Source organism: Canis lupus, chromosome 37, assembly GCF_048164855.1.
Source record: "Canis lupus baileyi chromosome 37, mCanLup2.hap1, whole genome shotgun sequence".
Taxonomy (NCBI): domain Eukaryota; kingdom Metazoa; phylum Chordata; class Mammalia; order Carnivora; family Canidae; genus Canis; species Canis lupus.
Window position 1 is genome coordinate 8,597,730 of NC_132874.1, and position 22,860 is coordinate 8,620,589.

General features: G+C 41.3%; 1 long non-coding RNA gene across 3 annotated transcripts in view; it reads left to right on the forward strand.

Moving 5' to 3' along the window:
• Positions 1 to 22,860, forward strand: part of LOC140626092 (uncharacterized) — a 49,752-nt gene that overhangs the window by 12,733 nt on the left and 14,159 nt on the right. The window contains exons 6-13 of one of the 3 annotated variants that reach the window (XR_012025304.1): positions 8,104 to 8,187; positions 12,978 to 13,082; positions 13,348 to 13,575; positions 15,001 to 15,163; positions 15,835 to 15,924; positions 16,611 to 16,722; positions 21,988 to 22,105; positions 22,269 to 22,442. This is a non-coding gene — a long non-coding RNA (uncharacterized lncRNA). The remainder of the gene's footprint in view (positions 1 to 8,103; positions 8,188 to 12,977; positions 13,083 to 13,347; positions 13,576 to 15,000; positions 15,164 to 15,834; positions 15,925 to 16,610; positions 16,723 to 21,987; positions 22,106 to 22,268; positions 22,443 to 22,860) is intronic. The other 2 variants (XR_012025305.1, XR_012025306.1) reach the window with 2 other exon arrangements.

Sequence of the window (22,860 nt, forward strand, 5' to 3'; positions counted from 1 at the left end):
AAATAGGATCACACCTCATTATAAAACAATATTTAGTTATCTATTTAAAAGAAGGGGTAATAAAATATTTCAGAGATAAATATAGATTGTATGTATTGTATGAATGTTAAAAAAGAAAAAAAAACCCAACTTAGTTCTTTAATGTTGGGAAGGTTAATGTTTTGTTTTGTTTTGTTTTGTTTTAACTAATCAATGGCCTGATAAAGACAATACAAAGGATAGGAAAATATTTTAATATACAAAATCTTGGTTTCTCAGAGAAATTATTTAAAAGTTTACAAAAAACATTTTGTTTTTTATAATTTCTTATCAAGAGGAGATCAATAATCTAAGAAAACCTTATTTTATCATGAAGAGAAACATTCTAGTTTTGCATCAATGTACTTTGATATTTAGGTCCATTTAAAAAAGAAAAAGAACATAAATAAATCTATTCAAGCTTAGAAGCTTAACCACACTAAAATTTCTTTTTTTGCAACTGCCTACAATTTATTTTTTAACCATTCAGTTATTGTCCTATACCTTTTCTTTTTCTCATTCTGAAACAACTAGTCATTCCACTTTGCCTTGATAAAACACATCTTATTTTCCTTGTATACAGAGGAATTTTTTTTTTTTCCCATTTTTTTTTTATTGGTGTTCAATTTACTAACATACAGAATAACACCCAGTGCCCGTCACCCATTCACTCCCACCCCCCGCCCTCCTCCCCTTCTACCACCCCTAGTTCATTTCCCAGAGTTAGCAGTCTTTACGTTCTGTCTCCCTTTCTGATATTTCCCACACATTTCTTCTCCCTTCCCTTATTTTCCCTTTCACTATTATTTATATTCCCCAAATGAATGAGAACATATAATGTTTGTCCTTCTCCGACTGACTTACTTCACTCAGCATAATACCCTCCAGTTCCATCCACGTTGAAGCAAATGGTGGGTATTTGTCATTTCTAATAGCTGAGTAATATTCCATTGTATACATAAACCACATCTTCTTTATCCATTCATCTTTCGTTGGACACCGAGGCTCCTTCCACAGTTTGGCTATAGTGGCCATTGCTGCTAGAAACATCGGGGTGCAGGTGTCCCGGCGTTTCATTGCATTTGTATCTTTGGGGTAAATCCCCAACAGTGCAATTGCTGGGTCGTAGGGCAGGTATATTTTTAACTGTTTGAGGAACCTCCACACAGTTTTCCAGAGTGGCTGCACCAGTTCACATTCCCACCAACAGTGTAAGAGGGTTCCCTTTTCTCCGCATCCTCTCCAACATTTGTTGTTTCCTGCCTTGTTAATTTTCCCCATTCTCACTGGTGTGAGGTGGTATCTCATTGTAGTTTTGATTTGTATTTCCCTGATGGCAAGTGATGCAGAGCATTTTCTCATATGCATGTTGGCCATGTCTATGTCTTCCTCTGTGAGATTTCTGTTCATGTCTTTTGCCCATTTCATGATTGGATTGTTTGTTTCTTTGGTGTTGAGTTTAATAAGTTCTTTATAGATCTTGGAAACTAGCCCTTTATCTGATATGTCATTTGCAAATATCTTCTCCCATTCTGTAGGTTGTCTTTGAGTTTTGTTGACTGTATCCTTTGCTGTGCAAAAGCTTCTTATCTTGATGAAGTCCCAATAGTTCATTTTTGCTTTTGTTTCTTTTGCCTTTGTGGATGTATCTTGCAAGAAGTTACTATGGCCGAGTTCAAAAAGGGTGTTGCCTGTGTTCTTCTCTAGGATTTTGATGGAATCTTGTCTCACATTTAGATCTTTCATCCATTTTGAGTTTATCTTTGTGTATGGTGAAAGAGAGTGGTCTAGTTTCATTCTTCTGCATGTGGATGTCCAATTTTCCCAGCACCATTTATTGAAGAGACTGTCTTTCTTCCAATGGATAGTCTTTCCTCCTTTATCGAATATTAGTTGCCCATAAAGTTCAGGGTCCACTTCTGGATTCTCTATTCTGTTCCACTGATCTATGTGTCTGTTTTTGTGCCAGTACCACACTGTCTTGATGACCACAGCTTTGTAGTACAACCTGAAATCTGGCATTGTGATGCCCCCAGATATGGTTTTCTTTTTTAAAATTCCCCTGGCTATTCGGGGTCTTTTCTGATTCCACACAAATCTTAAAATAATTTGTTCTAACTCTCTGAAGAAAGTCCATGGTATTTTGATAGGGATTGCATTAAACGTGTATATTGCCCTGGGTAACATTGACATTTTCACAATATTAATTCTGCCAATCCATGAGCATGGAATATTTTTCCATCTCTTTGTGTCTTCCTCAATTTCTTTCAGAAGTGTTCTATAGTTTTGAGGGTATAGATCCTTTACATCTTTGGTGAGGTTTATTCCTAGGTATCTTATGCTTTTGGGTGCAATTGTAAATGGGATTGACTCCTTAATTTCTCTTTCTTCAGTCTCATTGTTAGTGTATAGAAATGCCACTGACTTCTGGGCATTGATTTTGTATCCTGCCACGCTACCGAATTGCTGTATGAGTTCTAGCAATCTTGGGGTGGAGACTTTTGGGTTTTCTATGTAGAGTATCATGTCATCGGCGAAGAGAGAGAGTTTGACTTCTTCTTTGCCAATTTGAATGCCTTTAATGTCTTTTTGTTGTCTGATTGCTGAGGCTAGGACTTCCAGTACTATGTTGAATAGCAGTGGTGAGAGTGGACATCCCTGTCTTGTTCCTGATCTTAGGGGAAAGGCTCCCAGTGCTTCCCCATTGAGAATGATATTTGCTGTGGGCTTTTCATAGATGGCTTTTAAGATGTCGAGGAATGTTCCCTCTATCCCTACACTCTGAAGAGTTTTAATCAGGAATGGATGCTGTATTTTGTCAAATGCTTTCTCTGCATCCAATGAGAGGATCATATGGTTCTTGGTTTTTCTCTTGCTGATATGATGAATCACATTGATTGTTTTACGGGTGTTGAACCAGCCTTGTGTCCCAGGGATAAATCCTACTTGGTCATGGTGAATAATTTTCTTAATGTACTGTTGGATCCTATTGGCCAGTATCTTGTTGAGAATTTTTGCATCCATGTTCATCAGGGATATTGGTCTGTAATTCTCCTTTTTGGCGGGGTCTTTGTCTGGCTTTGGAATTAAGGTGATGCTGGCTTCATAGAACGAATTTGGAAGTACTCCATCTCTTTCTATCTTTCCAAACAGCTTTAGGAGAATAGGTATGATTTCTTCTTTAAACGTTTGATAAAATTCTCCTGGGAAGCCATCTGGCCCTGGACTCTTGTGTCTTGGGAGGTTTTTGATGACTGCTTCAATTTCCTCCCTGGTTATTGGCCTGTTCAGGTTTTCTATTTCTTCCTGTTCCAGTTTTGGTAGTTTGTGGCTTTCCAGGAATGCGTCCATTTCTTCTAGATTGCCTAATTTATTGGCATATAGCTGTTCATAATATGTTTTTAAAATCGTTTGTATTTCCTTGGTGTTGGTAGTGATCTCTCCTTTCTCATTCATGATTTTATTAATTTGAGTCTTCTCTCTCTTCTTTTTAATAAGGCTGGCTAATGGTTTATCTATCTTATTAATTCTTTCAAAGAACCAACTCCTGGTTCTGTTGATCTGTTCCACAGTTCTTCTGGTCTCGATTTCGTTGAGTTCTGCTCGAATCTTTATTAACTCCCTTCTTCTCTTGGGTGTAGGATCTATTTGCTGTTTTTTCTCTAGCTCCTTTATGTGTAAGGTTAGCTTTTGTATTTGAGTTCTTTCCAGTTTTTGAATGGATGCTTGTATTGCGATGTATTTCCCCCTTAGGACTGCTTTTGCTGCATCCCAAAGATTTTGAACGGTTGTATCTTCATTCTCATTAGTTTCCATGAATCTTTTTAATTCTTCCTTAATTTCCTGGTTGACCCTTTTATCTTTTAGCAGGATGGTCCTTAACCTCCATGTGTTTGAGGTCCTTCCAAACTTCTTGTTGTGATTTAGTTCTAATTTCAAGGCATTATGGTCCGAGAATATGCAGGGGACAATCCCAATCTTTTGGTATCGGTTCAGACCCGATTTGTGACCCAATATGTGGTCTATTCTGGAGAAAGTTCCATGTGCGCTTGAGAAGAATGTGTATTCAGTTGAGTTTGGATGTAAAGTTCTGTAGATATCTGTGAAATCCATCTGGTCCAGTGTATCATTTAAAGCTCTCGTTTCTTTGGAGATGTTTTGCTTAGAAGACCTATCGAGTATAGAAAGAGCTAGATTGAAGTCACCAAGTATAAGTGTATTATTATCTAAGTATTTCTTCACTTTGGTTAATAATTGATTTATATATTTGGCAGCTCCCACATTCGGGCATATATATTGAGGATTGTTAAGTCCTCTTGTTGAATAGATCCTTTAAGTATGATATAGTGTCCCTCTTCATCTCTCACTACAGTCTTTGGGGTAAATTTTAGTTTATCTGATATAAGGATGGCTACCCCTGCTTTCTTTTGAGGACCATTCGAATGGTAAATGGTTCTCCAACCTTTTATTTTCAGGCTGTAGGTGTCCTTCTGTCTAAAATGAGTCTCTTGTAGACAGCAAATAGATGGGTCCTGCTTTTTTATCCAGTCTGAAACCCTGCGCCTTTTGATGGGGTCATTAAGCCCGTTCACGTTCAGAGTTACTATTGACAGATATGAGTTTAGTGTCATCATGATATCTATTCAGTCTTTGTTTTTGTGGACTGTTCCACTGAACTTCTTCTTAAAGGGGAATTTTAAGAGGCCCCCTTAAAATTTCTTGCAGAGCTGGTTTGGAGGTCACATATTCTTTTAGTTGCTGCCTGTCTTGGAAGCTCTTTATCTCTCCTTCCATTTTGAATGAGAGCCTTGCTGGATAAAGTATTCTTGGTTGCATGTTCTTCTCATTTAGGACCCTGAATATATCCTGCCAGCCCTTTCTGGCCTGCCAGGTCTCTGTGGAGAGGTCTGCTGTTACCCTAATACTCCTCCCCATAAAAGTCAGGGATTTCTTGTCTCTTGCTGCTTTAAGGATCTTCTCCTTATCTTTGGAATTTGCAAGCTTCACAATTAAATGTCGAGGTGTTGAACGGTTTTTATTGATTTTAGGGGGGGATCTCTCTATTTCCTGGATCTGGATGCCTGTTTCCCTTCCCAGATTAGGAAAGTTTTCAGCTAGAATTTGTTCAAATACATATTCTGGCCCTCTGTCCCTTTCGGCGCCCTCGGGAACCCCAATTAAACGTAGGTTTTTCTTCCTCAGGCTGTCGTTTATTTCCCTTAATCTATCTTCATGGTCTTTTAATTGTTTGTCTCTTTTTTCCTCAGTCTCCCTCTTTGCTATCAACTTGTCTTCTAGGTCACTCACTCGTTCTTCCACCTCGTTAACCCTCGTCGTTAGGACTTCTAGTTTGGATTGCATCTCATTCAATTGATTTTTAATTTCTGCCTGATTAGCTCTAAATTCTGCAGTCATGAAGTCTCTTGAGTCCTTTATACTTTTTTCTAGAGCCACCAGTAGCTGTATAATAGTGCTTCTGAATTGGCTTTCTGACATTGAATTGTAATCCAGATTTTGTAACTCTGTGGGAGAGAGGACTGTTTCTGATTCTTTCTTTTGAGGTGAGGTTTTCCTTCTAGTCATTTTGCTCAGTGCAGAGTGGCCAAAAGCAAGTTGTATTGGGAAAAAGAGAAAAAGAGAGGAGAGAAGGAAGGAAAGAAAAGAGAAAGAGAAAAAAAAAAAGGGAAGAAAAAGAAAAAAAAACGAAAGAAAAAAAAAAAAGAAGAAAAAGAGAAAGAAAAAGAAAGGAGAAAAAAAAGGGGGTGGGGGAAGGAAACAAATCAAAAAGCAAAACAAAACAAAAACAAAAACAAAAACAAACAAACAAAAAAAGAACCACCGGGGAGTATCTTCTGATTCTGTGTACTTTAAGTCCCTTGGCTTCTCCTGGAGGTTGTCCGTCTAGCTGGTGTTCTGGGGGAGGGGCCTGTTGTGCTGATTTTCAGGTGTTAGCAGTTGGGGGAGCTGCTGTGCCCCGGCCTGGTGCAGGGCTCGGTGGGGGTTGTTCACCCCGTGAGGCCGCAGGAGGAACAGCCCCAGTGGCGGGGCAGCTCTGGAAACCTGGATTCAGCTCCGGCAGGAACTCCGTCTGCAGGGCCTGGAGGCTCCGGGGCGGGGCCGCTGATCTGCTCAGCTGGGGCAGGGGCGTCCTTGCTGTCCTGGGCCCTCCCGGCCTCTGCCTGTCCCGGGGGAGGCGGGATCCTGGGCTGTGTCCCGGCGCCCTGTGCTCCGGAGCCTGCGCTGTTGGATTCGCGCTCCCGGGCCGCGCAGCCCTCTCCGCGGAGCCGCCGCCCGAGCCCCTCCGAGCTGCTCCTGGAACCGCGCAGCCCCCTCCGCACGGAGCCTCTTCCTCTGCCCGAGCCCCTCCGAGCTGCTCCCGGGGCCGCGCAGCCCCCTCCGCGGAGCCTCCGCCCGAGCCCCTCCAGCTGCTCCGGGTCCCGCCGGGTCCCGCCGTGCGCGCTGCAGCCCTTAGGGAGCTCGGCGCACTCTCCTGGGCGCGCAGTTGCTGTTACTGTCCCCGGGAGCCCGAGGGCATCCCTGCCCTCCTGGGTCCTGCTCCAACTCCCCGCGAGCCCCTTTCCGCCCGGGAAGGTCGGTGCAGCTCCTGCGTCTCCGGGACGGGGCTCTCCTGTCCTGGGGACACTCGCCCCGGCCTCAGCCCGGCTCCTCGCGGGGCCCCTCCCCCTTGGAGGCCTTTGTTTCTTTATTTCTTTTCCCCCGTCTTCCTACCTGGATAGAAGCGCGAACTCTTCTCACTGTTGCATTCCAGCTGGTCTCTCTTTAAATCTCAGGCCGAATTCATAGATTTTCAGGATAATTTGAAGGTTTTCTAGGTAGTTTGGTGGAGACAGGTGATTTGGAGACCCTACTCTTCCGCCATCTTGCTCCTCCCCCCCCAGAGGAATTTTTTTAATCCTTATTATCCTTATTAGTTTCAATAATATATATTAATTAGAATTTTTAATCAGTGGTCTTTCTTTTCAGTGAAAAGTAGGAAAAATTGTGAACTAATGTATTCCATCATTCTGGAGCAAATTTGTTAATACATCACTTCATAATTTCCAGAGGCATGTGTTTCATAGTAAAATTTATCATATTTATTAACTGATCTGATTATATTTAGCTTCTTTATATTACATAAAAGCAAGATGCCAAAAGTATATAAGCTAACGTGTATGTTCAGCCATTAATGTTTCAGTGTTTTATTTTATTTATAATCTCTATTTTTAATGAATCGTAATCATTTAGCCTAACTTTGTATAGCTTATGGTTTAAAGTTATCAAAAAGATTTTTGAAACTTTTATAGTAGATGTCATAAAACATAATTTGTCACAAAGTTCATTTATAAATTTTTACTCCACTTACATCCATTTGACTTACTTTTTTTTAACAACTATATTTGAATTGCTTATGAAAATTTCATGAGACAAAGCAAAGTTAGCCATCTTATTTTTCTCATTGACAAAGCAGCGAAGTATCAAAATTCACTGAAGCAGAGAACCTAAAAAGTTAAACATATGGTTCTTCCTTCTTTTTTTTTTTAACTATTATGCTTGACATGTATCAAGCAATTCATTTTTATTGTACATTTTGTTCTTAGGTTGGATTTATAGTTTTATAATCATAAACATCTAGCAGAGATAACATAGACTTGTTTGAATAGTAAACCTAGGTAGAGAAAAGAATTGTATGTTTGCATTATATTTAATGCTGACAACTCTGAAGACATTCCTGTTTTCATTTTATGAGCAATTTAAAAACTAGCTTTATTTGCCAAAGATTATCCTAGATCATGTGAACTTAAGAAAACATTTGGGTTAGTTGCTATATTACTGAGAGTTTTAGAAATACTTAATTTGTATGAGTGCTCATTTATATCTAAGCCAACTTGAGTAGAACTGCTTTTTATAAATTAATTTAGATACACACACACACACACACACAAACACACACATGCATATGGACAGATACAAATGGAAGACTTCTAGCTTTGTTTTAAAATTTTAGCCGTGTGTCAGGTACCTGACATGTGTCAGGTCAGAAATCTAGTGTTATTACTAATAAATTTCCTTCTTTTTCTTAAGTGCAGGACAGTTCTGTCTCCAGTGTCCTGACCTTTTACAATATCTGCAAGCATTTTGAAATGAATATGGGAGGTTTGGAGATTGGTAAGGATATGTAAGCTCTGAATTGCTTCAAGGGCCACATTTTTGGTTTTGTAAAGACTTGATTTATAAGACAAGGCCAGTCGCTTATAATTCTTCAAGTATTGAGTCATTGCCTGAATGATATCAAGGGGCTGACCCACCCATCCATTATCTTAATTACCTCCAACTTACTTCTTTATATCAGGGAGAAACTTTCCAACTAAGATCTAGATTTTTTAAAAAAGATTTTATTTATTTATTCATGAGAGACACAGAGAGAGAGAGAGAGAGAGGCAGAGACATAGGCAGAGGGAGAAGCAGGCTCCATACAGGGAGCCTGACATGGGACTCCATCCTGGGACTCCAGGATCACACCCCAAGCCGAAGGCAGCGCTAAACCGCTAAGCCACCAGGGCTGCCCAAGACCTAGATTTTGAGCTATGTGTCTGGAATGTTTTAATAAATTGTTCTACATAGGCTTCTGAATGTTCTTTCCCTCTAAATACATAGTTCCTTTTCTCCTAAATGGAGAAAATAGGTTTTATCAGGCTCTGAGTATCAGCCTCCAGTTTGTCCAACTTTTGACCATAGAAGTCTTTTAAAACAATTTAAGTATTTAAACCAGAGTTATATCTATCAAGGAACTTGAAACCAAAATCAGTATGTAACCAGGAATGCAAGAGGCATTCTCAAAGAAGATGCAAAAGATGCCACCCTCTTAAGGTCCAGAGCCACTCTCAAAGATAGCCTGAAGAAAGATAGACAACTTTCTTGAGAATGGGCAACAGCTGGTATGATATTAGCTACAAATGGGGTGCAACCCACACTTCTGTCTGGACATATTTTGGGGGTCTCCAATCTGACAACTGGCCAACTGCACACACATAAACAAACACTTGTGTGCCCTAAGGGATAGAAAGCTAAGCCAAGGACACAAAATCAAAGACAAACAGGAAAATAATAACTGGCCCTTGGGGGGAAGGAATTGATAATCAGTGAGTACCCCCAAACGAAACTTTAATATGAATCACTCTCCAAACAACTAATTTTTAGACAAATGTTTTTCTTCTGCTAATTTGAATTTGAAAAGGAAAAGAGTCTATACAACCAGTCCCCATAGACAGAGACCCAAGAGATTGACATGGTAAGAACACTCACCTTGTGTCAGCTGCTGTCTGAAGTCCAGGATCTCTTAACTGCAGCTTCTGGACTAAGCAGAGTGTCTTCAACTGATGGAATTTTACACCTGGGCACCAGATACCATAGGGGAAAAAATTTCCTTGACTCTCTTAGGGTCTAAGAAAAATTTTCCTTGACTCTCTTAAGGTCTCTGGCTGGGTCTGAAAATTAAACTGACAAAGACAGATTAAGGAAAAATGCAATGAATTTACTGTTTTACATGAAAGTTTTACATAACATGGGGCCTTCATAAGGAAATGAAGACTTGAATAAACAAGTTGTTGGTTGGATGAAGAGTGGAGAAATAGGACAGGTTAAGGAGTGTAAAGTGAGTGTCGCAAACTGGGAAACTTAGATTCTCCTCAGTGTCGTTTTGTCTTCAGAGGTAAGGATGCTCCTTTCTTCCAGGTTCAGGAAAGGCACCTCTCACTTGAGAGTTTTATGACATGCTTTTCCTGTTTTTTCTATTTTCTCAAATTCCTCTTCAGCTTAAAATATTTAATATGCCAAGGTGCCATGTTTTCTTGGGGGTAGCATGTCCTGAACACAGCAGCCATAACAAAATATCATGGACTTGGTGGTTTAAAAAACAGAAATTTATTTCCTCACAGTTCTAGAGGCTAGAAGTCTGAGATCAAGGTGTAGGCAGGATTGGTTTCTTCTGAAGTCTCTCTCATTGGCTTCTTGCTATGTCTTTATATGGCATTTTTGCTGTATGTGCCTCCCTGGTGTTGCCTTGTGTGTCTTAATCACTTTTTTTTTTTAATAAATTCACTGGTGGTATTGGATTAGGATCTAGCCTAACGACCTCATTTGACTTAATCATCTCTCTTAAAGACCCTATCTCTAAACACAGTCATATTCTGAGGTAAAGAGGGGTTAAGACTTCAGCATGTGATTTTTTTTGTTTTGTTTTGTTTTTGAGGGAAGGGGAGAGCAGCAGTTCAACCCATAACATATACTTAACCACATTGTCAGAATTTCTTTCACAGAGATAATTTATATTCTGATTTGCTTTGGGTCCACTTTCCCCCTTGTCCCATCTTATATAGGGGTGGAGAATAGAATACTAGTCTCCAAACAATAACTTTTCATTGGTTTATGTGAGATGATCCCATCTCCTCCTCAGCTCACTGTTTTATCCTTTCACTTCTTTTTCTATGTCCTTATCTTCCAGTGCAAAGAACTACTTCAGATTTCTCTAGTGATATGTTTCTATTGAGTGTGCCCAACCTCAGGCTCATTTTCTTGCCAATGAAAGCTACTATATTAGAGCTTTCATGTTTATCTCATGGTGACTCCTACATCTACATGGCTGCTGTAGGTCTTACTTATTCAACACTCTTTTACCTAAAAGAATCTCAGTGAAATGATACATTGTTATCAAGGTTCTTCTGCAATCTTTGGAGTAATTTTGAATTCCCTCTCATGGTTGAATTAGATGATATCCTTTCAGCCATAAGACATCAGCCACTCAATGTGGTTGGTTCTATCATCCCAACTTGATAAGAGAGGAAATTGAGGCCCAGGTAGGTTAAGTAAATTGCTATAACTGTACATCTAAAAGGTGATAAAGTTTAATTTATTTTTATTTATTTATATATTTTTTAAGATTATTTATTTATTTATTCATGAGATACAGAGAGAGAGAAGAGAGGCAGAGACACAGGAAGAGGCCATGCAGGGAGCCTGACATGGGACTCAATTCCAGGTCTCCAGGATCAGGCCCTGGGCTGAAGGTGGTGCTAAACTGCTGAGCCACCCGGGCTGCCCTAATTTTTTTTTTTTTAACACAGTAGGTCTGACCGCAGAACTTAAGACCTTCCTACTCTTCCTACTCTGTCCAGTGGTAACAGTATCTCTGACATATCCATTCTATATATTTTTTTAAATTTTTATTTATTTATGATAGTCACACACACACAGAGAGAGGCAGAGAGGCAGAGACATAGGCAGAGGGAGAAGCAGGCTCCATGCACTGGGAGCCTGACGTGGGATTCGATCCCGGGTCTCCAGGATCGCGCCCTGGGCCAAAGGCAGGCGCCAAACCGCTGCACCACCCAGGGATCCCTCCATTCTATATTTTAACTATTTACCCAGTATCTCAGAACTAATGATCTGAGGACATCTTTTCTTTTGTACGCCATATCTAACTAATCCTCAAGTCCTATTCATTTTCCCTTCATACTTTTACTTTGCATCTGCCTACAACAAGTTCTTTTTACTGCCAACATCAAGTCAGGCCTTGTCTGATTTAGAACCTCCTGATTTATCTCTTAGTTGTCCTCTCTCTTCACTAATCGCTTGTGCTTCTAAGGCAACTTTTCATCCTGTGGATCCCTTCTTCCATCACTCCCTTGCCTTCTTGTTACCTAAGGAAGTCTTAGGAACAATTACATCCCCTAAGATTTCATTGTTGAAGCCCTAAGACCCATTGTGACTGTGTCTAGAGATGGAGACTATAAGGAGGTAGTAAAGGCTATATGAAGACATAAGAGTAGGGTCCTAATGTAATATCAATGATCTTACAAGAGGAAAAAGAGACAGACATGATCACACACCAAGGAAAGGTCATGGGAGGCTACATCATGGAGGTGGCAGCCTGTAGGTCAAAGAGAGAATCTTCAGGAGAAACCAAATCTGCCGACAAGGTGTCAACACCTTGCTCTTGGTCTTCCAGCCTCTATAAGTGTGAGAAATACAATTCTATCGTGTAAGCCACCCAGTCTGTGGTGTTTTGTTATGGCAGCCCCAGCCAACTAGCGTAGGAAAAAGTGTGAGTTCCTCATCCAGACACCAACAATTTGATTCTTACTTTCTTTTCACCTCATTCATAAAAGTGCTTCCCATTCCAAAGAAATCTCTCAACACAGTGCTTTCTTCCCCAGGCTTTTGTTTCTTCCTCTCCTGGTTTTACTTATCTAGGTCCTATCTGTCTTTTAGGAATGAAGTATAGTCTCTCTCCTGTGCCCTGACTGTGAACTCCTTGTGGGGACTATGTCTCCAAATGAGTATCTCCTGAATGACCTCATGCAGTGTCTGGCTCAGATGCCTAACAAGTGTCTATTAATTGGGTCATTAATTTATCTAGATTATCATGATCTTTCTGAGATCTGCTCTTTTACTGCAATCTCCTACAAAACAGGGCTGTTTTGTAGAACCCACAATTTTAAAGTAGAATAGACCAGATGATGACAACAGCAAACATTGCCTTTTTAGAAGTGTAGACTGTCATCCAAAGAAAACGTACTCCAAACCCCAAGACTCAGAAACTGTGGAATAGTGAAACAAATTCCTTCCCAATAATGGGCCTTTCTGTCATAATTTTCCATTTTCTAGCTAACATTGGGGTACTAACCCATCACAACAAATAACAGTACACACGTGCATACACACACATACACACACATCTGCCCTTCACAACATGGCGAGAGATGGTCAGCAACAATTTCCTCTGATGTCATATCTACAAGGGCACATGGTACCCAGGCCTTATTTTTAGCTCTGCTGACACTGAAACATTTAGTTTCTGGGGGGAAAAATGTTTTGGGGAAAGGTGAGAGGATCTTTTCTTCTTCTTTTTCAATTTTAGGGTGAAACTGATAGGAAACTTCTTTCACTCATCTCTCCAGGTTCTGTGATTATCTGCTGTTAAAGACTAGAAATGAAGCTTCTCTTCCATCTTCCTTTTCTGGCTGAAACCTGAAGGCTTGAGAATACCCACCAGCTGGTCTAAGGTATGGGTAGTTAAGGAAGTTGTTTAGAAGCTTGTTAAGTCTTTCCTCAAAGGCAGAGAATAAATTGCCACTTTCCACTCCTCAGCCTTAACAAAGAAACCCAGCCATTAACATAGGAAAGCCTCTTGTTTGCATTTTTTAACAGCTGACATTTGTACCTTTTGGAGGAAAGTGAAGGGCATCTCATTGCTTCCTTGTTTAAATCAGCCTGGAAATAATGGGGATGATAGGGAAGCAGGGCTAATTTCCTTTGTCTCCTATTCAGCAGATAATGGTGGTCTGTGTGGGGTGTTAAAGGCCAGGCAGCAGCAGTGACCTGGAGATGACTTCATTCTTCTGAGGTTTATCAAAGGCTCCTGTCAGTCAAACTCATGCTGGGAGACTGGGGGATGGCCATCTGGTTCCTTGTTCTTCAGAGAGGAGAAAGAAGAGCGAGGAGGTGAAAAATCTCACTGTCAGTTCCGAGCCAGGTAGAAGGGCAATGCACTTGGAGGTGAGTGTAGCAACTCTTATCCACAGATGCAGAAAAGAAATATGTTGGTGTGTGTGTGTGTGTGTGTGTGTGTGTGTGAGAGAGAGAGAGAGAGAGAGAGAGAGAGACAGACAGACAGACACAGCCAGAGACAGAGGATAGGCAGAGAGATAGAGGCAGACACAAAGAGAGATGACAGCCAGGCCACTGGGAAGAAGAGGAGAGGCAGGGAGGCTGGGATGGAGACTTTAATTTAAACCAGTGTGATCATCTTGAATGGATTTTTAAGTGGAAAGACTGAAGGTCACTCATGCTGCTAACGGCGCAGAGAAGCCTCTGAATTGTGTCCCCGGCTGCGGGGAGGAAGGGAGTAAGTGGCTCACAGCAGGGAGCTGATTTAATTTAAAGCGCAGTGTTTCTGTTCTGAAGGCCGACTTCTCTCATCCTGGCCCCGTTGATTACAAGCACTAACAAGGTATTACAAGACGCTGCCGGGAACTGTTCAGCCCCACCCCTCACCCCGACCCACTTCTGGGCAGCCAGGATTTCCTGGGGCCACACAGCGGGGTCTCCCCCAGGGCAGCCGCTGGGGAAGCCTTCTGTGATCCGGAAGCTCCTGTCCTCCTGGCACCCAGGTTTGGGTCTGTGTTGAAGTGGGAATGCCTACCAGTAGCTGCGATTGCCACGGCCACGGGAGACACGACATTTTTACCCGGGGCTGTTGCAAACATTGAATGAAGCAGGGATGCTTTAACAGTCCAGAGATCCTCCTTAAGGACAGAGGCTGGCCTGCCTGTCTTCCTTCCATTCCCTCCCTCTCTCCTTCCCACCCACCTTCCCTCCCTCCCTCCCTTCCTTCCCTCCCTCCCTTCCTTCCCTCCCTCCCTTCCTTCTTTCCTTCCTTCCCTCCTCCCTCCCTCCCTCCCTCCCTCCTTCCTTCCTTCCTTCCTTTCCATTCTGATAAAATACACGCGACAAATTTTTTTTTTTTTTGCCATTTCAACCATTTTTAAGTGTACAGTTAGGTGGCATGAAGTACATTCTCATTGCTCTGCAAGCATCCACCACCATCTGCCTCCAGATCTCTTATCCTCCCAAGCTGAAGCTCTATTTCTATTAATCACTGACTCCCCATTTCCCCTTCTCCCTGGACCTTGGCAAGCACCAGTCTACTTTCTGTCCCAGGGGATTTAATGGCTCTAAGGACCTCATATGAGAAGATGCACACAGTATTTGTCCTTTTGTGATGGGTTTACTGCACTCAGTGGGTGTTCAGGGTTGACCCATGCTGTAGTGTGTGCCAGATTGTCCTTCCTTTTGAACGATATTCCATTGTCTGGATAGACCACGTTTTATCCAATCATCCACCCAGGACAGTTGGGTTGTTTCCGTGAAGACTTTTCTCTTAAATTGAACTGTTCTCACATGACTGTCCTCTCCTTCCAGCTCCTAGCTGCAAATGAAGCCAATGCCCCGCAAATACTTTTTGTTTTGAAGACATTAATAAGGGGGACGAAGAGAGGCTTAGCAGGTCAACCATTCAGCTGCTGCCAACCTATGTCACACCTACTCTGTAGTGTCCTGTCCCGAAAATGGAGCTGTGCTTGTGGTTGGTTTTCTGGCTATTTATAGTGGGAGGGAGCGCTGAGCCAACCAGAGCATGGAGATGGGTGAGGAGGGAATATTCCTGCTCTATAAAAAATAAAATGCTCTTATTATAGAGACTTCCGAAACACACAGAAATGGAAAGACTGATCTGATAAACTTCCCATGAACTGCTCTGCCCATGGAATCCATCATTGACACACGACCAATATTTTTTCATCTGAATCCTTTACACTTCCTCCATCCCAGACTGGTGTTCTTCCCCTAACTTTTTATTTTAAAACGTTCAGATCCACAGAGAAATTTTCAAGAAAAGTGTGATGAGCAGCCATATGTCATTGCCTTCACCTAGAATCACCAACTGTTTGCATTTTGCTTTACATCTATCTATCAACTATCAACATTTTTGTCCTGAACCATTTAAGTTATTTGCATCCATCATGACACTTTATCTGTTAACACTTTAGCATCCACTCAACAACGAAGGCATTCCCCTGCATAACCACAATCCAGTATCAGGACATTTAAATTTTATGCAGCATGATTATCTGATTAAAAAAACAAAATCCGTACTCCTTTTCCCCCAACTGTCTCAATAGATGTCATTATAGCTTTATTTTCCCTGTAGGAGATTCAGTAGGGAAAGACGCATGACATTTTCTTATTTCTCTCTAGTCTCCCTTAGGCTCCTATCCCTTTTTGTCTTTGATGCCAGAAAGACATTAGAGTGAAGGTCGTGTAAATATGTGGCTCAGTCTCTAAGAGGTAAGAAAGATTATGCCTGCTTCTGAATCTGGTGTCATCATGGACTCATAGATGTTTACATTGTTGTTAGCAGTGCTGGAAAACTGGGAAGTCAACAGTGTCTGGAATTGTTTGACAACCAAATGCCTCCTGAGGTATTTTTGAAGAGCAAGAATGATAAGACATTATTACCTGGGTCCAATAAATTAGTCACACATTGAGAAGCTTTCCTTTCTGCCTTTCTGACTGTTTCTGAACGAAAGACAGGGCTGCCTTTGTCCTTGCAAGGAGCTTATTCTGAGTGTCCATATATTTTTGAATGTCCACTAACCAAATCTTGTAAAGCTTTCAAGAGTCAGGACATCTCTTGTTTACACCCATTGAAACTGATTACCGGGACATCTAGAGTATAAGACACTTAATCGGAAATTGTTTCTGATTTGTTGAATACTTCCCAGAACCTCATAATCTATTTGAGGGCACTTACCTTGTATTATCAATCTGTTAACGTGTCCAAATTCAAACCAGTGAGAATGCAACACGGTTCCTAGTTATATATATTTTGCAGCGTTACAGCTGGTAACAATTCTGGACCTGACAGGATCCTGTTATGTAAGGGTGTGTTGTTTTTGTACATAATAATATTTATAACTTTTTAGAGTTAGAAACATCATTCTATTAAAATGTTCACTTAAATCTTTCTAAAGGCCAAATGGACATCTTTAAAAACCACCTGAAAAGAGAACAAAAAGTTTAAGTTTGGCTTTCTGAAAGGAAAAATATACATATCAGCTGGAACACAGACTTGCCTATTATAAGGTAATGGACACTGTTACTCTGATCTTTGCCCCCATAGTTTAATTAATAATGGAAGAGGAATAGCCTATAATACTTTTAAGATGAAACCTGGCATTTTCAAGTTTTATCTACCATGTTTGTGTTGGGTGGTTTTGTGAGAACCAAAAAGAAAAATGTTCTGTTCAAATTTGTTTCACTTAGCTGATGAGAAAGTCTTGCTGAAGCCTGTTGGCTGGAATGTTAAAAACATAAAATAAAATAAAATAAAATAAAATAAAATAAAATAAAATAAAATAAAATAAAATAAAATAAACTCCTCCTTTTATTTTTCAATTTCCCCACCATGGGTTGCTTCAATAGACCCCTACCTAATAGCTAGCATTTTAGACAAGGGTCTGATGACTCTTGCCACCATATGGCTTTCAAAGAGACAAGACAGTGTGTCTGTGGGACACTGAGGTCATGAAGTGACTCCTAACCAGGCTGTCAGGAAAAACTCATGTGGCTGGCAGACAAGCCAGGAAAACTCATCTTGCCATGAACTCTCATGAAGCCCCTTCCTGTAGAGGGGCAGATCGAGCACAACAATGGGGGATAAGTGAGACAGAGGGATCAAGAGAATATGAACTGGATTGTTTAAAAACATCATGAACCTAGATGTCTTTCTGTTTTGTTCTTTAAAATTTATTTACTTCAATAAGATTTGCTTAACTAATCCATGAAGTACCTCAAGTGGTTTTATTTCCCATGGGCTTTGAACCGACATTGTTAATCTTACAGTCCTGATGCCTCTTCTTGGAAAAAAAATGGTGCCTTAATCCCACCTTGTATGTCTTGGGAAATCGAAATACTTTTATATAGGTTTCTCTAGCTAACTTCAACATTTTATAGGCTTCTGGGGTTAATTTTAAGATGAATGTAGCAAACATCTTCATGCCTATGTTGGTTTGGTTGAAAGAACTCCAATAGGAAGGAGGTTGGGAAGAGCTGGGTATTTGGCAAATAGAGAATAAAGGGAGGCAGTCAGTTCCCTCCAGAGTTGGAGGGTCGGTCTCTATTGTTACCTCTATGTGTCTGGGATTATTTTATTCCCTGGCAATGCTACAGTGGAATCCTAGAGGCACACTCCCAGGCCTTCATTCCAGGTTAGCTTTTGCCTTACCCTCTCCACCAAAAGAAAACTCCGAGAAATTTATTTCTCCATAACTTATTTCTCTTCTGCAGTCAAAATTTATCTGTTCTAGGTCCCGTTCTTCTCATTCACCAATTACACTGGAAAATAATAGCAGTGAATAATTCTTGAATGAACGGTTTCCAATAAAGTACTGATGGACTAGCAACAGATTGGAAGCCTGCCTATAGCTCCAGAAATTTTAAACTTTAATGGGATTTTATGAGATACAATAGATATAATATTTTATGTCAAAGACATGCGTGGTTTAGCAATGGAAGAATAGGAGGAAAAAAAAAATGTGTGTAAGACAGTCACCCAGACATCAAGGAACTCAAAATAGCACTAAGCAGCTGTCATGCTTTTCTAGCTCCAGTTTGGATCTTAGTGTCCAAAGCCAAGTTCATCATATAGGTGATATGTGTCCAGCTGTGAAGGTTGAAGCCATCACAGTGGAATGCGATGTGGATCATTACCAAGCTCTTCCCAGACATTAGGGACCCTCCAGCTTTATTCCTGAGAGTCCTATCCTACACTACATTGAATACCATGGCTCTTTATCCTAATGGTGGGGATTAGCAGGATAATCAGCATAATTGACCCATTCTGATCCTGGGCATCATGTCTCAAGGGCTCAATATTCTATTATAACTGGTTTTTAGTTGTCATCCAGATAGATCGCATGAGGCTAGGCCAAAGCTGAGCATCTATACATGGCAGCACATGGTTGCAAGGGCAGGCAAATAGAAATGTAAGCTTAACAATAAGTCTAAAATTTCAAGGTAGGGTGGAAAGTTACACTGTACAAAGGCCGCTTCAAGTCCACAATCTAGAGAGGCCAGTAATCTGGCAAAAGAGCCATGGAAGTCTCAGAGGGAAGGTGTGAGAGGTCAGATGCCTTAAAGAAATATAATAGACTCAGTAATTAGGAGACTGGATACAAGGGTAAAATCACTGGGAGACCTAGAGGGGATACAGAAACCCAATTTTGGAGAGCTATAATTACTGAATTTGGGTTGGGACCAGCAAGATAGATTTGATGCAGTTATTCTAGGAAATCTTACCTCCTGCTTTCTTTAAGATTGGTCCTGGAATTTGGAAGTGTATGTGTATGAATGTTTACAGTCAAAAACCTCAGTTGCTACGTTAGAAGCAAAAGAAAATGGATATGACATGGATACATATGACATCTATTATAGAATCTCAATACATTTATTTGGGGATTAGGATTTTGTGTCCTATGTCCGGCTTTGGAGATAGGGTCTGGCTTTGCAGCACCCCCCTAATGGGCAAGAAATAGACTCTGGGCTATGGGCCCCCTCTAACAACAATGTTTCAGATTTCAAGTCCCTGGCACCTCTTTCTGGACCAGAGGAGTAAGTAAGACTTTTTGGAGCCTAGAAGGAATGGTCTCATCAGATGAATCTGCCTTCTATAATTCAGGGGACAGGTTTGTCAGACCAAGCTTTTCTGTGGGTTGGTCCTGCCTGCCTCATGAGATGTGGGTCCCATGAAGCAGAAAGGATCTAGAGAATCAGCAGTTCCTCTGGTTTCCAAGAAATGTCTCCACCCTTCAGTTGGTTCCGAAAATAACAGTCTGTTTCACTTGAAAAGGGAATGCATGCTGAGTTCTCTTCTCAGCTTATAAATTCTGCTGTATTAACACTGGCAACAGTTTCGTTTTCGCTGTATAAACATGAAGCAGCACAGAACGGGAAGGGGGTTGGAAGGGCCGGCTGCCAGGCCCCAGCAGAGACGCGTGAGGCGCTCTTCGAATGTTGGACGGTGTTCATGCTAACACGAAGGGTGCGTTTCCCAACACCTGTCTCCAGCGGTCAGGTCTTTTTTATTATTATTATGAGTACCTTTGCCACCTAGGTTGGTTTAGTGCAAAGTGAAGTACATGGTTAAATAAATGCTTTCATTGAAAAATGATTGAAAAAGCTCCGAGAAGGCACCTCTTTGCAGAAATGTCCCATGCCTGGCCGCTGGGTCTGAGATTCAATCACAGGTTCGTCTGTTGGGGTTCTGACATAATATTTTACAAGTTCTCTCATCAACCATAAATACCCTATAGATGGCATCACGTATTTATTTCACTAATTCTTTTATTGAGCCAGCAAACACATATAAATCTTCTGTTATATTCAAGGCACCGTGATCTCACATAAAGTCTCCACTGCCATTACCAACCATGAAAAAATTCATCAATGATGCCAGTCAACTGGCTTCAGGCAACACAGGGTAACTAAACGTCGGGTGAAGACTCAGGTCCGGGGAAGACCCTCTAGCAAGATCCTGGGCAGCCCGGCTCAGAATGAGGACGATGCTGGGCTGAAGGGAAGGGGTAGGGGCGGCATAAGGCAGGAAAGGATGATAGAGGATGGAAAATGGAAAACAAAACCATCTAACATCTGAGGTTTCTTAGAAGTTTCTCCAGGGCAGTACAATCTTTCTAAAGATAGACTGCTACCAGTTATGGTTTTTGCTGCTGGTGACTGGAAATCAACACAAGGAATAGATTGAAAGGTTAGGGAAATCATCACCTGTGTGTGAAGACTGCCAGATGTAAGGGGCGTCTGGGTGTCTCATGCTTGAGAGTCTGCCTCTGGCTCAGGATCGAGTTCCACATCGGGCTCCTTGCAGAGAGCCTGTTTCTCCCTCTGCCTGTGACTCTGCCTCTCTCTGTGTGTCTCTCATGAATAAATAAATAAAATCTTTTTTTATATAAATTTTTATTTATTTATGATAGTCACACAGAGAGAGAGAGAGGCGGAGACACAGGCAGAGGGAGAAGCAGGCTCCATGCACTGGGAGCCCGACGTGGGATTTGATCCCGGGTCTCCAGGATCGCGCCCTGGGCCAAAGGCAGGCGCTAAACCGCTGCGCCACCCAGGGATCCCAAAATAAATAAAATCTTAAAAAAAAAAAAAAAAAAAGACTACCAGATATAAGAGTGAGCTTTAGGGTTGATTGATTCAGTTGTTCAATAGTTTCATAAAGGAACTGGTTCTTTCATTCTTTCTATCCTACAAATTCCACTGTTATTTTATCCCACTGGTGATTCCTCAGTAGTCATGAGATGATTACATGCATACTGAAGCTCTAGTTCTGCCTTGTTCACAACTGGTGGGAGAAATAATTCTCTCCTAACATGGGTTAAGCTCCTTCCCTTTGGTCTCAATGAACCACCAGATCCATGTACCTAGAGGGGAATGGCATCCACTGATTGGGTTGTGCCTGGGTCTGTGAACCAATCAGTAAAAGAGACTTTGAGATTATGTGATTGGCTTGAGGACTAATCAGAAACTAAAAAATTCTCATAATTCAGAATGAGGGACTAGTAGAATGATTTAGGAAGTGAACCACAACATCCATACAGCAATTATTGAAGCTGCTGTGATTGAGGTGGGAGTGGAGGGCACAGACAGTCCTCCCCTCTCTTGTGTCTACCTTCATTCCCCTTTACCCTTCAAACACTGCTTTGTACTGCTTAGGAGATTGCTGGATTCCAGTTTGAAACCACTGTTAGAGCAAGGACATCAACCCAAGGAATCATTTTGGTGTGAATCCTGGGTAATTTCCTTCTCCAAGGGCTTAGAAATTCTGAGCTTACATCAAAAGTACCAGATGATTCCTTTAGCTTTCGTCTGTCATATGAACTCTTTCTTATCTGTAGAAGGAGAAGTAACCACAATGGTTAGGTTGTTCCTGGTGAAGAATAATGTTTCCTGGGTGGCTCAGTCAGTTAAGCACCAGACTCTTGATTTTGGCTGAGGTCCCGATCTCAGGTGTTAGGCTCCATGCCAGGCGTAGAACGAGCTTGGGATTCTCTCTCTCCCTCTGCCCCTCCCCCCACTCATGCTCTCTCTCTCTCTCTCTCTCTCCCTCTCTAAAGAGATAAAAATTTAAAAAGAATCCAAAGTAGAATTTTATGTATTTCTAACAATAGTCTATCCTTCATGTGCACTATTCAAAGATTTTTACTTTGATTTTTTTTTTTTTAAAGTTTAAATTTGCCAAGGAAATTAAAGGAGAAAAGCTATTTGCATGTGAATTCTGACATATTTTTTTTTAATGTTTTATATCTTTGAAACCATATTTTGTAAGTGCAGGCATGGTTTTCAACATCCCAAGGCACATGCATCGGCACCTGCAGGAAGTACCACCAAACCAACAGGAACCATGGAGGCCATCCCAGGAAATTGTGAACTCTGTGTTGATACTGTTGTGGTGAGCTTCACACCTGATGAGCTTCTCTTTTCTACTTTTTGAGAAATCTCTCAGGAACTTTGGTTGACTTCAGTTGACCACTAAGATGAATGAGATAACTTGTTGTCTATTCTAATGCCATTATTTAATGTTTTTATTCCCTGCTTGTGTATCCTCTTTGCAGAACCTAGCAGGGCAACGATAGTGTTTGCCCTAGATGGCACATTCCAGGGGGAGAGCTGTCCTGATGGCCTTCTACCTCTTTGCTCTCAAATGTCTTCAATGCCCTTTCCGTTGTAACCCTGAGGGGGAACCCTGTACCAACATTTCCCAGACTTCTGGGCCAAGTTGCTTCGAGGTAAGTTCTAAAACAGAAGACACTGGTGGGAGGTTGTAGGATCAGAAGAAGGAGATACCAGATTAATCCCATCTCTCTCTGCTTTGTAAGGTCTCTTTTGTGTCTTACCAGTGGCATCAGCTTCTACTCCTCAGTACCTCCCTTAGAGTTCCCAGCTCCCACAAGACACACCTGCTACAATTCCAGCTCCCTCAGCTGAACTATTTGGATATAAAATTGGATAGACTTGGCTGAATGATTAGATTGATTTCTTTGGAATCATGTTTTAGAAGAGCACTTGTAGATCTCAGCTGTGACCTCCCAATGCACAAGTATTGGTACCTGCCATCAGCATTAAGGCCTCACTGATAGCATCTCCTCTCCTGTCCCTCTAGCCCTAAGGGTGGTTATGAACTTTCTGTAGTGGCTACTCACCTTC